Raw genomic sequence first — 15564 nt, 5'->3', positions numbered from 1 at the left:
TTTCTTTCTTTTTTGCCCTATGGATACTACTCTGTAATATTTCTTTTCTGCTATTCCTTCTTATCTCATCATATACATCTTGGCATAAAGACAGTAAAGTCTATGCTGTTGAGGATACCGTCTCTCTGCGGCTTGACGTAAAATTCCTAACAATCCATTCTTATAAACTAACATTTTCTAAAAAGTTACAGCATATGGAGGCATGTTTTAAAAAGGTTTTTAGGGCACCAGTTTTAAGGAATGCAATGATATAAAGGTCATATAACAAAGCTGATTAATGAAATATTTTTCAATGGATATCAACAATATCTGACCTATCAAAGGAACACATTCCTCAGACATGGTTTAACAAAGACACAGTCAAGTGGAATAGCAAGGACATGTGTGATTCCACAGGGATGGTCTGTAAAATACAAACAAGTACAAGAAAAGGTATGTCCAAATGCCATGACCAAGATACATATTTGCTGTAAGAAATGAATTGAATTAAATCGCAGTTAAATCAAAAGGCAGTCACAGAGGCTTTAAGAGGGAAACCTCACCCTTGTTGAAGGAAGAAATGTCCATTTACAAAGCATGAGATGAAAAGCATGGATGAGTATGTGCACTGTTTCTGGTTGTTTCTGCTGATTGTGCCAGAATGTGAGTCACACTGGACTTATATAGCATGATCCTGGAAAATCCAAGTAGATAAGAAGGTATCTTTTTTTCCTGTAAAAGACCTAAATGAGCCAAAGTGAAATGTAGTCTAATGACTGCTTATACTTTCCCTCAGAGAATCCCACTGATAACTGCCCAGCATTCTTCCCTTGGTCTTTTGTAGGATGTTGCACTCTTGGGTATCAGTTTGTAGATTCTAACACATAACGGTTTATGACGAAGGACATTAGGAACCAACCATGAGTAGAAAGTCACCTTCAGATATCTCAAGAACTCATGAGGGTTGTATTATACAAAACCACATTCTTTCTTTCCCTAAGCAGCAACTCCAGAGGCTCAGGCTGTAGTTTGTGTATCATGTAACTGAAAACTTAAGTAGTCTATATTGACTTAACACTGAACAACTAAAACATAACACCTGTATTGGCATTCGATCTCCGATTTTTGGATACAAAGATAAGATGGTGTGTAGTTGTGTGGTTGAGAAGATAGACAGCAGTTGGGCAGATGAATGATGGATAAAACTTTATGTTCAAAGAATCTGTGAAATTACTTTTATCAATTTTATCAGTTAATTCATAACTCAAAGATTTTCACTTTTTCCATAATTTCCAGAATTTGTATAGTAATTAGAAATGCATCCATTAGATCTATGACGGTTTTCCAACTACTTTGTAGACCAAGACGAAGTATGATAAAGGTTAAATATATGCTGAGAGGAGAAGAAAGAATTAAGTAAGGTTGGTGTCCAAGCCCACTACAAATCAGGATGTCCACCTGTTCTACAAATGGAGAGATTTAGAGTTGGTGGCATGGTGACGAAAGTTTAGAGGATTCAAGGAAAGTTCAAAGGCAGATGTCAGCCACTCTCATCATTGTTTTTTGGGGAGTTTGGTTCCCTTCAATTTCTCCCTTTATTTCAGTGACAATTTAAGTCTTCGAAAGCATCATTAATAGCTTCTAATTAATTGTTTTGACTGGAAAATGTGCTTCTTCGACAAAACACAGCAGTACAAGACAAATGTTTTGACAGAACATAAGAGGGAAATTCCATTCTTAAAAGTGGAAGATAAATTTGTGAGCCTCACCAGAATTATTTTTTAAACTTGGGCCTGCTGTCTTATGGATACAAATGATGCATTTTCTAGCCTTAAAATGGGGAGATAATATTTTGTGAGTACAGCCAAATCTCTCCATGAAGCATTGAATGATTCTCTAATGAATCGCTACGATGGGTGAGCTAGGATGTAGTTTTTGTGTGAATTACCATTTTTTGAGTATGCCTAGAGTTGTGCACCATGGAGAATGAGGATCTTTCATACTTTTGTAGAATGAGTGCAACACCCATGCTTTAGTTAAACAAATTGAAAACACCTGTCTAGTTGAATGCATCCATACCCTCTGACTGCAGTTCATCCCTACAGTGAAGGTGCTCGCGTCCAAGTCGACATGTAGAGGGATTTTCTAAGAAGCATTTTTGAACAAAAAAAATGCAGCTAGAAACATCTAAATTGCCCCACCTAGACTGTATCAACAGTGAATCTCTCCACACTATGCAGTCCTTTGGAGCACAAATGTGAACTATACCTACTCAACGTTTGGATCTCACAAAGTTTATTTTCAAGAAGAAAACACATGAATCACCAAAGTTGATTCATTGCTTATGTGAAGCTCAAACAATGTGAGGATAAGCAATACTACTTGGGTGTTAAAAGAAGCTTTTTCTTTGCTAGCCGCTTTGGTTTATCCCCCGCCAGTCACCTGGGCTCTGCCGCGCCAGCCTGGTTCTAGATCTGCATGAGTCCCAAATAAACACACAGGAGGCTATATTAATTATGAAGCTGTTGGCCTTGCTTGTCCCTTACTGGCTAGCTCTGCCTTAAGTAATTACCCCATAATTGTTAATCTAAGTATGTTTCTTACCGGAGAATAGTTCCAGGCTTCCTATCCCCAATGGCGTTACATGTTGACTCTCTTGTGTTTCTCCTACCCAGAGTTCTCCTGGACTCCTAGTCCCTCCCATCTTGGTTCCCTATAGGCTCAACAGTACTTTATTGACATAAGACTTCCCCAACACTTGGGAATGTCCAAAAAATTAAACCCACGTGGTAAACTCAGGAACTTCGGGCTAAAAATGAAAATGGCACAGTGGTATAAATGATGCTGAGATGCCCAGTCAGCTAAGGCAGAGTGGGGCTTTTGAAGTCATTGCTCGCTGTCTTTAAGCTGGATACTAGCTGCGTAGGGCCAGAGGGGCATCTGCAGGCAAAGCTCTAAAGGTGAATTACCAACCAGCTTCGACAATGTAGTATTGACTGCATTAAGCAGCAGATGCAGTCTGTTTCTCATCGTTTAAACTCTACTAAAGAGCCATTGTTATCCTCTCTTTGTGTGCACCCATGGGTGAGCAGAAACATGGATGCTAACAGATAGTCTAAGGGCTTTTCAGAGAGCACACATTAGGCAGAGTTCCCTAAAGGGATCTAAACTGTGTGCCTGCTCACATGAAGTTTCTAGCAGCTATCACAGAGACAAATGTGGGAATCACTCTAGGGTTGGGAATTAGCTCGGTGGTAGAGAGCTTGCCCAGGAAAAGCAAGGCCCTGGGTTTGGTCCTCAGGGAAGAAAAAGGGGGAGAAGGGCAGGGAGAGGAAGCTGTAAAACAGCTGTAGTTTCCTGAACATCAGAAAAATGGTAGATTATTGTCTTCATCTGTCTGAGAGTCTAAGAGCCAGAAGTTGGGACCTGCCAGGGTCAGGGTAAGAAGAGTCTTGTTCCCAAGCTTTTCTACTCACGGTTGTTTCCTTCCCTCCTCATAGTGAATGAAACACTGGAGATGGATTCAGTGGGAAGAAAGGTGCCCATTTTAATGGAATTATATCATGACTCAAGCAGAAGTTATTAAAATCAGATGTAGCTCAAAGAAGAACAAGAAGGAAGGACATAGCTTTGGATGGATTGGAAATTAATGGTTTCATTGACCCCATTCTTTTCTTTCTTTCTTTTTAACTTGGTCACTTTCCAAATTCATATCTCTAGGCTATACATCTTTCAAGGAAATCTTAAAATTAGTAAGGGATTTAAATGATTTTAGAAGAAGCAATCAAGTTCTTTTAATCAAGACCCATCCTTTTCCCTTACTTCTCTAGACTCCGGTCTAGTCTGCCTCATTTGCTATTAGTTTTCAGAGGAGAATTCCATCTCACGACACTTAGATTTCCTTCTTCTCTTGTGATTTCCAGAGCTAGTTACAAAATCTGGGACATAGAAAAATCATACCTTTTCAACAAATCATTTTATATAAGTCACTTTGATGCTATCTATGTTGCTTAGTATTTACGACATTGTTTGGAGAAAGGATCACTTGGAGCCTGGGCAGTTTTCCTACTTGCTATATAGATGAGGGTGACTTGACCTCCTGAGACTTCTGGCCTCTGCTTCCCAAGTGTTGATATTACAGATTTGCACTACCGCATCCAAGTTTGTGTGAAAATGAGAACAATGAGATTAAGGGGGAAACGTGTGTCATCCAGGACAATAGGTACGCAACTTTGTCTGGGAAATTGGAGAAGCCAAGAGAACAGACAGTAGACATGAGTGTAAACATGGAGGGTAGTATTACTAGGGAGCAACATGCTGTCTTTTCCTTGCGAGGGTCTCACATCATGGAATCTAGGAGATGAGCCCAGCGGGTTTTGAGCCATATGGTGTGCTCATTACTTCTCGGCTTTAGGACTCTCACGATCTTTGCTGAAGCAAGGGCTTTTCAAGAGAAAACAGGTGAATACGTTATTTTACTTAAAAAGATGGTCCACAAGAATATCAGCAGTGTGCAAAAAAAATTATGTGTGTTGTGGGTTGTGAAGCTGTTGCATTTGACCAGATGAGAGACAATGAGTTCTGAGTCACAGCAGGTGCTGAACAAGGAAACACAAAGTGCCCATCCCACAGCTACGGTGGTCTAGTATCAAGCAAGGGTTTGAGAACACAGTTTCTTTCCATTCAACAGCAGCCTTGTGCTGATGGGGGTGAGAATTACCAGGATGCAAGTGTTTGTTTGCAAAGCATGGTAGCCTGGGAAGAAGAGATCAAGTCAAACCACCCGCCCTCTGTGTGTTTATAGAGGATTCTGAAGACTTCTAAATGCATGCCTTTCAGAAGGAAAACATGGAGAGAATTTGGGACTGTGGCTGTGATAGACAGAGTCAGTGGCTCTACATGGTTTAGTTGAAAGCAGTAACAGCAGAGCGTAGGTTTGCTCATGAGTATGTTAATGGCTTTATTTAAACCTAGAGTGGAAGGAGTGGTTTCTTTGGTTTCATGGCATCCAATCTCTGTCTAGAAATGGTAGGCTAGAAACTAAGGCTCACAGACTACAAATGATGTTATTCTGAAATAGGGAAAAATTGAAAGTATTTTTTGTTTTTGTTTTAATCACTGTAGCAACTTCGTATTTCCCTGCTGGGCAGGGGGCCATCAGTGGAACTCGTATGTTGGATGTCCTTAGAAGGGAATACAATATCATGATTGAAAAGGAAACTGTATCAGATATCCAGCTTTGACACAATAGCAAACAGTACGTTCTCATGCAAAGATGCAGTAGATATGCCGAGGCACACGCACAGCTGGAGATACGCTGTTCTGGAACAATGGGAGGAAAAGGCAAATTTTGGCACACTTTGGTTGATTTCATTGGTATATTTGACTTTTACCTTTTGTCAATTCAGTTTTCCTCTACTATTTTTTTAATGCCCAGGCTTTACCTCCAAGATACAGTGTCTATTTTCACAACCATGATGAATTCAGTAAAACCAATTGAGTGGCATGTCTACTGTTTGACTAAGGCCCATGGTGAACTCCTCTGACGCAATGAGACATGTGTGCTACAAACAGACAAGATACCTTCCTTACTCATAGGGAGCATCCACTGGCTGCCAACTAAAGTTTTGCTTTTTGTATGTTTTAACCCAATGGATAAAACTCCAGGGCTGTAACTCAAAAGTACTGTGCTTCAAAAAATGCCTTCATAAACAGAAGTCACATAAGACATTATCCCAATGTCACTGCTGCCTCAATTGTGGGATGTTTATCTCTAAATGCACTCATATAATTCTTGGCAGATGGCTCTAGGAAATATGTTACTCTGTAATAAAGTCCCCATGTAAACTAGATCCCGAGTGCGGACAGGAGGTAACCCAGAGTGTGTGATATCACAGGCCAAACTTGAAAAGCTCCAGGATTTATCTTTCATTGTCCCATCTTCTAAGATTCAATGTTACAAGGACATTCTATTGTGCAGTATCAGTGTACTGCAGAATTTTAATAAAGTTGGACATAACACATTGTGTTATCAGTGCTCACACAGTGAGGAAGAGCTTAGGTAGGGATGTCTTTCGAATGAGTTGTTAGGTCATATTGATACTCATTCCTTAGAATGATGGGAGATGCGTTGTCACATTCTGTGAATTTTCTCTACTGTCATCTTCATGGTAACAGGAAAAGGTTATTCATTTCTATGTATGTGCATTATAGTGCTTTAACTTGGATATTTATCTCAAATGGGATGGGTCGGTTCCCCATGCCCAGAGTACTGTCATCCTCCCAAACAATGCTGAAACCCTGCATTCTCATGACTGTAACTGGGATGGCCCAGAGTGACAATGGACAGTTCAGAGTGTCAGTAACAGGATAATAGTGACATTGACATTCAGATGGAAGGGAAAACTGTAGCCTAAAATCAATTGAGACTCCAAATTAACATCAGATGACATTTAAGTGTGTTGTGTAAACGGGAATTCTGAATTCACTTTTATCCTTGCAGGATGTGCTACATGTCAAAAATCGCCATTGTCATATTTCAGTACTTTGCAGAGTGCACTGGGTTGTAAATGCAAATTTCTTCCCCTCTGGTTCTCAATGTCTGACAAATTCAGACATACGGTGCTTCTGTGTTTGTTTTCTGTGAATAACTGAGAGTAAAAACATTCATTCATTGAACACTTCAAACTTTAATAATCGTATTAATTATAAAAATTTTTCCGCCTACCATTCTCGTAACAGGTACAAATATTTCTTTCCATAATGAAATGCGTTCATTTATAAATAATATTGTGTTAAAACTTTTATTTTTCTCTTGGCTTTGTAAGAGAAAACATGTTCTCTTACTAAAAATACATCAAAACATAAGCCAGCATTTATCTTGCTGTGTTTTGGTGAGAACTAGGAAAGTTTAGTGGGAGGTACTTGATTTCACTATGCTGTGAAAAGTAACCGAGAAACAAACCCTGCAGGAAGCAGTCTCCTTGGGCTCCTTCCGAGGTCTCTGCCATTCAGATCAGCAGCCAGGCCAGCAAAATTGCAAATGCACTTGCACTTAAAAGTGTTATTGAAAGGGCAAACCCCTATGATATCTTTCTTTTAGAAAGAAGATAACTACATAAAATACTCATGACACTATTCCTATGAAATATTTCGAATATCTACCTTGAATTGGAGAACCTGGTGTCCTGACATGTTGACTTGGACGGAAGAGAGAATCCAGGCAGACTCTGCTGTTTGTGCAGATTTGTTTGCCTGTCAGCAAAACCTGAAATCATTAATAGGTGTTAAACTTTGCGCTTCCTTCTACCTGCATCCCTGCCCTGATCAATACATGGTCTGTTATTTGTTTTGTGATTATGGGTCCAGAAGAGCTAACAAGATGGCATAGCCCTATGGAATGACCCAACCGAATGTGCAATTACCCCCTTAAATCGCAAAGAAGATTTAAACAGAATTGTCACTCTAACCCAAATCAACTCTATCTTCAATTGTCATTGGTCATCAGGAAAACATTTTGTACATTTTCAAAATGTTTTCCTGAATAAGTCACTATGGATTGGCCAAGCAAGACTGTTATTTTGAAAATACAGATTATAAAAGGAGAATGAATCAAGCCCCCATATAAGTGCTGTATGGAGATGAATGCCCGTTATCTGCTGTAGTCTAAGGATGGCAACCACGGCTAACACACGGATTCCTGAATTTCATCATTATATTAGGCATACACTTAGTCATGTTCCAGTATATAGTATGTACATGTAGTATGTCATCTCACTTTGGATGAGCAACATTCCACTGCTGAAGTACCACACATGGCTAATATCTGATGAAATGGACAGTGCAGAGATAAAGATTTAATACATGATACTCACACATCAGTTAGCAAAAACTTGGGGACTCATCCAGAGACATCTAATCTTGTAGCTAATTATCCTCAAAGTTCCTCTGGCTATAGGGAAAAGAGAGGTATTTGTCCCTGTTTCAAATTCTAACACAAGAAACATAGACTTTTTTTTTAATTGAAAAATTTGTCATCACCGGAGCCTTGGAGGTCCTATATGTGATGCTGTTAGTGTCCCTGGACGTGATAAGTACCAGAAAGGTTACAGATCATCATAGATGGAATACTCTGTAATTTTCTATCTGCCCTGAGGAATGAGAAGAAGCTAATTGACCTAGCAGTTGGCAAATATCAATGGGTGTTGGTATCAGCAACAAATAATACTAAATTATGTTCGTGGAGGAGGGAGCTATCTGGGATGCTTAGATCTCAAAAGCTTCATAACACTTATGAGGTAGTCTCTTACTACTATATCAAGGCACTCTGAGAGACATGACTCATTTCCATTTGGTACTGTGTCTTGACAAAGTTAATATTGATCCTCCTCAGATGCTAGCCACCATAAGAGATATCAGGTCATTTTCAATGATTGTTATGGGTTTTCAGATGAGCCCTATAGGATGCTTAGTGTCACTCCTCCTCTGAAAGTCATGATGGGCTGATGGTATTTTCTATGGGATCTGGAAGATCACATCACTGTCCAAATTTGCTTTGGGTATATACAAATCCTCATGGGCTTATGCCACCACACTGCTAGAGAGCTGACGTTAGACTTATTTTATAATTCTGACCACTAAATTAATTTAGAATATATAAACCTATTTATTGTGGCATTTAAAATCACTTTCATCAAGAGAATATAGAGCACTAAGTAAGCATATTTTTTAAACATAACTTTATCACAATTCTAGAGGCCAAGGCAATTTAATGTCAGCATCTCATAATTTAGCTACACACTGGGGTTTTTTCCCCCTCAGCTTGTCACTGCTGAGCCAAAAATGTATGTCAGAGACTGCAAGTGTGTCAGAGTATTTCCACTATGCAGGTAGTCCATAACTGGCCTTTCTGTAGCCCCCAATTCCTTACTTTAGCTTCATGGTTCATGTTCTCTTTGGGGTACTCAGTAGCACTACAAATTAACCTACTACGACGAATTGAACTAATAGAGTCAATCAATACATACCATATGGTAGCCTCTCAAAAAAACTCATTTTCAGTTCATGCGCTGAAATCTAAATTGTGGTTACAGCAGGCCCGTACTGTTCTAAGCCATGTCTCCCAGGCATATATATACACTCTGTGCCTACACTTAGAACTCCCAAGACTATCTTTGTCAGACACCTCTTTGATTACATCACTGTCCTGGTCACAAATCCAAACAGTGCACTGCTCGCCCAGCTTGGCTATTTGTGAACCCTACACTAGAAGTGACAACTAGAACCCTACATTCAGCAGGTTGACAAGTCTGAAGTCAGGTGTGTAGGCTTCAGGTCTCCCCTCAGTCCTCCGGGGGCTCTTCCTGTGCCATGTCTCCCTCTTTCATACCTTCCTCTTTCCCTCTTGCTTGCTTCACAACTCAGTGCAGTCTACGGATTGCTAGCCAGGGTCCAGGAAGCTTCTCCCAGAGGATGCGATCATTTTCTCTCTTCTTTTACTTTTCGATTTTTTCTTCCCTCATATACATCCCCTCTCTCCCCTCCTTCCAGTCCCCATCTTCTCCATCCTTTCTCCCCCATATCCACTCCTCCTCTGGGAAATACCAAGCCTCCCAGGGATATCAACCGAAACACGGCACAACAAATTATAACAAGACTAGCACATACCCTCACATCGAGGTTGGATGTGGCACCCCATAGGAAGAAAAGTAGACAGCACCTGCTCCCACTGTTAGGACAAGAACACCAGGCTACACCGCCATAGCATAGCCCTTTCGCTTATCAGAACAGATTTCGCCATCTTTCTTGCCTTGAAGTCTTCGCTTTTTCCAGGTCATGAGCCTCCTCATCCCAATGGTCAGCTAACCCTCGAGCAAGGAACACACCCCCCAGTATTGATATTTCTCAGAGCAAGTACTGATGTGATCACATGTTGTGTGTACTGAAAAGAAAACATGGTGTGGTATTCCTCCTTCCTTAAGCCTTTTAGTCCCTGGGCAAAAGCCACACGTGTCATTGACTCTCATGCTTTATTATCAGAGGTGCCTTGGATAGCGGTTAGTGGCTTTAGAAGAGGATATAATATAGGTTTTTCTAGAATCCTACCTTCTCGCAAAAGATATACCAGATATTCAGTGCATGCAGTTATGCAGCAGAACAATAGCTCCCTTTAAAGCTTTTGAGAACATCCAGGGACAAATATGTTGCCTAAGTGTGAAACATTAATGTCAAAGTATAGGTTGAGAAGCTACATGCTCTCTTCAGCTTTCATACACAGTGTTATTGCTCCAGATTTGCCAGAGGGTAAAGAATCTGCATTTCCCTAATTCATTTCCAAGGTGTTTATGTCTATATCCACTATCTCTTCACATAGATATCTGTCGTGTTTCCATAGTTACTGGGGCAGAATTTTCCCCAGATTTTCCCTTCATGTCTTAGATTTCTGCCTAACTACACTAGGAAAATGTAGCTCACAAAATAATTTTTAAAGATATTTTTTATTTATATGTACATATCTGTGTGACTACAGACCACATATCTGCAGATACCCCCAAGAAACTAGAAAAGAATTCGGGATTCCTTTGAGCCAGATTTACAGGCTCTTGGGAACCACCCAAATGGGTGATGAGAACCAAACTCGGGTCCTTTGGAAAACCAATGCATGCTCTTAACTCCCCAGCCATCTCTCCAGTTCCAGTGCACAAAACTATTAGTGGGGAGGAGTTTATACCGACGACTTCGGAGTCTTCCTGCATTAACATTGTAGAATCGCATCTGTGGTTATATAGAAGAGAGATACGTGCAGAATTCTGCAGTCTCATGAATGCTTTTACTACGCATGATAAGAAATATTAAAGGGAAAGAAGGAAGGACTGGGAAAAGCCACTATTCTCCTTGGCAAAAAGCTCGCATCGCACATTTACAATTAAACTGTTCTTATTTCTGTAATTAAAATAATTTCCGCTAAGAAGCCTTAATCATTCATGCCCACAAGTAAGAAAAGGCTGCTGTCATGAATGAAGAACTTAAAGAAAGGTCTCATTCAGATCCGTTCGCTCCTGTGAGAAATCTCTGAAAACGGTCCATGTGCAAAAAGCTCGCCAGGGTTGTTTCAGCTACCTGTGAGATACCCACCAGTTCACTCGTCCATCTCTCATGCAGCAAACATTTACTAAACACTAACTGCGTGGCAGATGAAATGGGTCCAATGACGAATACCTATCCTTTCCGGGGGAGAATCCCCATTCCCAAACAAAACATGCACAGGAATGACAAGTATCACCCGCCTTTGAACTTAGTCCATCCCTCATAAGTATTCAAAGAAAAATGAAAGAAAGAAGCTGAAGACGCAGCTCGCTGATGGAATGCTCACCTGGTATTTGCAAGGCTCTGCATTTCATCGCCAAAGTTAAATATAAAAATTTACTGCAAAGTGAAATATAAAAATAACTAAACAAATGAATGAATAACTAAGCATGTAAGTAACCAACTCACTCATGTAGTCTTCTAAGTACAAAAAATGGTGGCCATTAGTCCTTAGCAAATCTCCTGTTTCCAGTCATAAGTTTCACATGAACAGGTGTATACATTCCAAACTGGTACAAAGCCCAGGCTTTGTTGAAAGATTGAAAATACATAAGCACTTGGTTCATGCATAGTGATTAATTGCAAAGCATGCCCTACTTTCCTGTGAACAGTTTACTATGTGCTATTACTCATGCATGTAACATGAATATAATTTCCCCCATAAATGTAAAATGGTGGACCCATAGAGTACTGGAAAGAAAGGACCAATTTGGTGCAACCCAGAATTCATAGATGAGGAATAGCAACTCTCTGTGGCTGAGTTCTGATTGAAGCACCTCATATCTCTCCTCTTTAGCAAAATGAGGACACATTTATGTTTATTTGAGTCTTAGAAGTTAAAATAGGCATTGAGAGTTATCTATCTGTAGCATGTAGATTTGTTCTCAGTAGAGAAAAACTGGTTATGTTGTCTACTGGAATTTAACTGTAATTGTCAGGCCAGACTACCTTATATAAACCTTTAAGTGTGACTTTGAAAACTACTTTTGCCTGGATTCTAGTTTGGGAACAACATGGCTTGTTTTTATAACAAGATGGTGGACTGTTCATACACCACTTCAGATTTCAAGCACACCGTTGAGCAGTAGAACATCTATATGTGGAGGGTTTCCATGGATCGTGCAAAACCTCAACTCTGTCCTTTTGTCAGAGTCAAACATCCACATCCACTGTGCAACATTTTCTTCAACAGTTAACAATTATTAACTTGGCACTCAAGTCTATCATGCATTAGTTAACATGCTGAGAGAGATAAAGAGAACCCTTTCAAAATACTAGTGATGCACTGTTCGCTACTAAATCCTGCATTTGACTGCCATGTGTATCCTAGAAAAACAATCGTGATACCTTGTTAGAAGACACGTGCCACCTAACAGCTTGGGAGGGATTTAGGCTGAAGAGCAATTACAAATGAGGTCTGCTGGGAGTGTCTGGGAATGAAGCTCTCAGAGGCTTGCTAGAGTACAGGGAAATGCTCACACGAAAATCGATGGCATGGAAAATCTCATACAAAATTTTCTATGGACTGTACCCTTTCAAACATATCTCAGGGAGATGGGCAGATTCTTTCACTAATGCGCGAAAGCACCATTTGAAAATTAATTGTATGGTAGAGTTGAATAACGACATTATGTTTTTTTTTTTATTTCTGTGTTTTGTGGAATCAGTACGAGGGAGTGAAGAGTGTATCAAATGGTAAAATGGGTAAAGAGCACTACTCTTCTGCACCGACTGCCCTACCCATCATGGCTTGTTTACCGAGTCTCCGGGGATCCGCTCTGTAGAAGGTGAAGGTAAAGATCTCATTCCACGCTGCAGCAGAGGCATGAAACAGAGGCAGTCATCAGAAACACATTCGACCACCTGAGAGCTGGGCCAGCACATGAAGGAGCTCGCAGGCGGGTCTGAAAACCTGAACTTGGTTCAGTGCACAGATCTCACAGGGCGGCAGGATGGAACTAACACCTGAGACACCTGAAGAGTGTCAGTCTCTTTTTTTCACTTGTGCATACTCATACATGCGGACTTGTACACACACACACACACACACACACACACACACACACACACACGCACGCACGCACGCACGCACGCACACTAACACATTCAGCAAGCATGAGAAACTGGTTTCAAATCCTCAGTGTTTACATACAAACGAGATATGTCTGCCTTTTTATTATAACTCCAGAATGGGAGAGCAGAGATAGATAGGTCATGGGAGCTCACCCTTGCTGAAACAGTAAACTTCATACACAGTGAGCGACCCTGTCTCAAGGGAGTAAGGCAGAGGGCAATAGAGAAAGTTATATATCTGCTCAGGTCTCTGTCGATGCTAAACGCTGATCTTCCAAGGTAGCAGAATTCTGTGAACTTCCTTAGGTATGTTTGAAGAGTTATAATCAGTGGAAACTCGTATGCAAAAGGCAGGAGATTCTTCATGAGAGAATTTAGTTCTCCATTCTCTAGCAAGGCAGGGTTTCCTCCCCAAACCTTTCCATCACATGTGCCACGCCAGCGTGAGTGCCAAGGTCTGTGGCAGGCAGAGGTTGACGCTCTCCTGTCAGTACCTTCAGTCAACTGCTCTGCATCCATGTGTACACACACAAAAGAGCATGTGTGTGCACGAAGGTGTACATGTATGCTTAAACCACACACACACAACACACACAGAGACACAACACACACGCATTCTCTCTCCTCTCTCTCTCTCTCTCTCTCTCTCTCTCACACACACACACACACACACACACACACACACACACACACACCACAGATCCAAACAGCAAAAGCAGATGCTTTTTTTTTACTTCATGTATATAAGTTATACTTAATAATTGAGTTTCATTATGACATTTTCGGACATGCACATATTTTAACCATCTAAATCTGTATCTAATATAAAGCTTTATTGGCTGATGTGTGTTTTATTGTTTGAAAGTACAGATGTATGCAATGTACATGTGTGTGTGTGTGTGTGTGTGTGTGTGTTCAAATGTATAGGCCTATGTTTGTGGGCAAGGGCACATATTTGGAGGCCTGTGGAGGCCTGTCACGAGCACAGCAAGCCTTCCTCAAGTAGCCTCCTCCTTACTCATTGATCGTGGACTTCTCCCTGGAAACAGGGCTTGCCTGCATGGCTAGTCTAGCTGAACAGCATCTTCTGGGAACTCTGTGTCTGCCTTCGAAGCCCTGGGATTACAGGTGGGCCACCATGCTGACCTGGCGTCTCCAGGGAGCTGGGGATCTGAACTTCTGCCCTCACACTTTCCTGCAGGGTGTTCCCCCCACCCCACCCCACAGATGTGATTTTATGCTCAAGTGAGCAGCTTGTATTCCAAAATAGTTTATTAGAAAAGCCTACCAAAGCAACATCAATGTTAAGAACCACGATCTTCTATTTTGTAAAGGATGCTAACAATGGGAGGGAGCTCCGAGGAGAGAAACTGCATCTTTCTCCCAATGCTCAGCTTTCATAACACCACAGCTACCATCTGCAAATGCAGGAGAACCCGTGGCAATGCTCCTCAGGGCTTTCTTCTCTGATAGTCTTCAAAGATGGGCATTGCCTTTTAGAAACACAGCTGTGGCAGGCTACACATAAGATTCTCTTGGGCCTGAGCCTCTCTGTAGTTTTAATTAAACCCCTGCTGTAGTGTGCAGAGTAAAGAAAAGCAAGGAATCATTGTTTGCCAGAAGAATACAGTGTCGTGTTAAACTTCAGCTGCCTTTACTTTCTTTTACAGCCCATCCAACGTGTTTAGGATAGGTTTGTTCCGGTGGTGCAAGGCTGCTCTCCCATCTCCTGGAAGAGGTCAGAGCTTCTCATGTTTCAGACATGTTCAGGGAACACACAATTAATAGGAACCACTACCACCACATCAAGATATTTTCATTTGGCATTATCAAGTGAAGCCAATAAATCCTACAAATAATTCACAATTGTTTTTTTTTTTTTTTTGGTTTTACGAGACAGGGTTTCTCTGTATTGTTTTGGAGGCTGTCGGTCCAGCCTGGCCTCAAGCTCACAGAGATCCGCCTGCCTCTGCCTCCCGAGTGCTGGGATTAAAGGCGTGCGCCACCACTGTCCGGCTAATAATTCACAATTGTTACGGGGAAATTTCAGGTCTCAATGAGTCCATAACTTTAACATAAATGTTTCCAGTTCTTTCTAAGAATCTCTGTAGGATAAAATGAGGGCAGCAGCATATTTACTTAACCATCCCCTCAGCTACTCAATTCATAGCTGAAAGGTCCTAGATAGACATCTCCCTCCACGGCTGCACTCTGGTGCCCTTGGTCTTACTGCTTAGATTTGAGAACGGGCTTTTCAGTCACACTTTTATTGTTCTCTGGGTATAGATATCAAAGCAATGTTCCTTTTCTCCTGAAGTTTTCAAATAGCTGCTAGTTTCTGACTTAGGTAAATAGCCTACTTTCTGTTAAGCTTTACTTTGTTGCAAAAATTTGTATTTATAATCTTTGTATTTCATCACTTTTTTA

At 40.9% G+C, this 15564-nt stretch overlaps 1 protein-coding gene across 2 annotated transcripts in view; it reads left to right on the top strand.

The window, feature by feature from the left end:
* Positions 1-15564, top strand: part of Gpc6 (glypican 6) — a 979345-nt gene that overhangs the window by 461706 nt on the left and 502075 nt on the right. The gene's annotated exons all lie outside the window — the stretch shown is intronic.

The sequence above is a fragment of the Mesocricetus auratus genome, unplaced genomic scaffold (assembly GCF_017639785.1).
Source record: "Mesocricetus auratus isolate SY011 unplaced genomic scaffold, BCM_Maur_2.0 Super-Scaffold_2245, whole genome shotgun sequence".
In the NCBI taxonomy this organism is placed as follows: domain Eukaryota; kingdom Metazoa; phylum Chordata; class Mammalia; order Rodentia; family Cricetidae; genus Mesocricetus; species Mesocricetus auratus.
The sequence above is the reverse complement of the archived record's forward strand: the minus strand, read 5'-3'. Positions and strand labels throughout refer to the sequence as shown.